Here is a 2,158-nt window from a genome sequence, read left to right as displayed (position 1 = left end):
GTGTCCTTTGCGGGGACATGGATGAAGCTGGAAACCATCATTCTCAGCAAACTATCACAGGAACAGAAAACAGAAAACAGAAAAATAGTGTGAATTTGATCCAGTCATTATGATGTTAGCTGGTTGTTTTCCACATTAGTTGATGTGCATTCTTCCTAGCATCGAAGGTCTTTAAAATTTGGCATGTTTTTGCAGTGGCTGGTTCCCTTTGCTCCTTCCCATGTTTAGTGCTTCCTTCAGGAGCTCTCATAAGGCAGACCTGGTGGTGAGAGAATGTCTCAGCATTTGCTTTTCTGTAAAGGATTTTATTTCTCCTTCACTTATGAAGCTTAGTTTGACTGGATATGAAATTATGGGTTGAAAATTCTTTTCTTTAAGAGTGTTGAATATTGGCCAGTTCAAGCTTCCTGGCTACTTTGTTTACCTACTCAAGCCTCAGCAATGACAGACGCCCCTCCACCCCAGTTTTGCTGCCACCTTGCTGTTCAATCTCAGACTGCTGTACTAACAGTGAGCGAGGCTCTGTGGGCATGGGACCCTCTGACCCAGGCACGGGATATAATCTCCTGGTATGCCATTTGCTAAGACCATTGGAAAAGCACAGTATTAAGGTGGGAGTGTCCTGATTTTCTAGGTACCATCTGTAATGGCTTCCCTTTGCTAGGAAAGGTGATTCCCTGACCCCTTGTGCTTCCCAGGTGAGGGGATGCCCTGCCCTGCTCTGTGGGCTGTACCTACTGTCCAACAAGTCCCAGGGAGATGAACCCGGTACCTCAGTTGGAAATGCAGAAATCACCCATCTTCTGTGTCACTCACACTGGAAGCTGTAGACTGGAGCTCTTCCTATTCGGCCTTCTTGGAACCTTCCCGACTTTCATCCATGTCCAGATATTTCTCAGAAAGTCTTCACGAACCCCTAGAGATGTGCCTTCTGAGAAACATATGACTTCTAATGAGTTTCACAGATGTAGTCAGTGGTCACCAAAAACTGCTAATATGACAAAAAAAAGGTGACAACAACATGTTACAGACCTGTGATGGAAGAAGTTGACATCATCCAATCATTGCTACTGGGAGGAAGCATACGGGCTTGGTTAGCCTAGTGATGAAATTTGTTCATTCAGGAAACTGAGTCGGCAGGTGCAGCTTCATCTACACACTGCTTCCTGCTTTTATTAAGGGCCCTGACAAACCAGGAGCACAGAAAGGTAGAGAATCATCCAGACAATGTTTGCCTTTTCCACTTGTTCCAACACCTGGGGTATGTGCTGGGATTACCCTGGGTCAGACACGAAGCATGCACAGCACTGGGTCTCACCCAAGGCCCACTGTAACCACTACCTGGCTAACATCTATGTCCACTGAAGGTCCTAGGGCTCTACGAAAAGGAGGTGTTGAAGCAAGTCAGGTTTGTGTCCTTACTTTCAGGGCAGCGAGTTCCCCCAGGCACTGGGCAGGTCCAGTGATACTGTCTGGGAACCAGGGATTGGAGGCAAAAACTTTAGTAATTTGCCTAATGTCCTATTCTACTGTGGCTAAGCAGGTACCAAAAACACAAGACAAAACACTTTCTGCTCTTCCCTCCTCTTTCCACAGGAAGAGAAGTCTCTCCCTGGGGCCACAACCACCACCAGCCCATGGATGTGTGGGGCGGAGGGAGTTTGGTTCTGCCAGGCCACCATCGATGCTCACTTAAAGCCCAAGGGCACTTTAGTCAGCTTGTGGTGAATGCTGCCAGGACAAGGACTCACCCTTTAGAGCAGTGGACTCCCCTCTGGCCCAGGGCAGGTCCAGAAATGCTGTCCAAGAGCCTAGGCCTGGACTTGAGGACCTGAAGGTCCTCAAGATTGGTGGTGCTCTACCCCACTGTGGCTGAGCTGGTACCTAAGAAAGCAAGACAAAGTCACATTTATTTTTCCCTCTGCTTTTCTCAAACAGAAGGAATCTTTCACCATAGCCACCACAGCCGGGAATGTGCTGGATCACACCTGAAGTCAGCATATCTCAGAGCCCAAGGCCCACGGCATACTACCTGGCATTGCTGCTGGTTATTCAGGGCCCAAGGGCTTTTTTCATTTCTTTAAAATTATACTTTAAGTTCTGGGGTACATGTGCAGAACGTGCAGCTTTGTTACATAGGTATACACGTGCCATGGTG

The sequence above is a fragment of the Colobus angolensis genome, unplaced genomic scaffold, assembly GCF_000951035.1.
Source record: "Colobus angolensis palliatus isolate OR3802 unplaced genomic scaffold, Cang.pa_1.0 Scaffold479, whole genome shotgun sequence".
Classification (NCBI taxonomy): domain Eukaryota; kingdom Metazoa; phylum Chordata; class Mammalia; order Primates; family Cercopithecidae; genus Colobus; species Colobus angolensis.
This window is presented reverse-complemented; position numbering follows the sequence as displayed.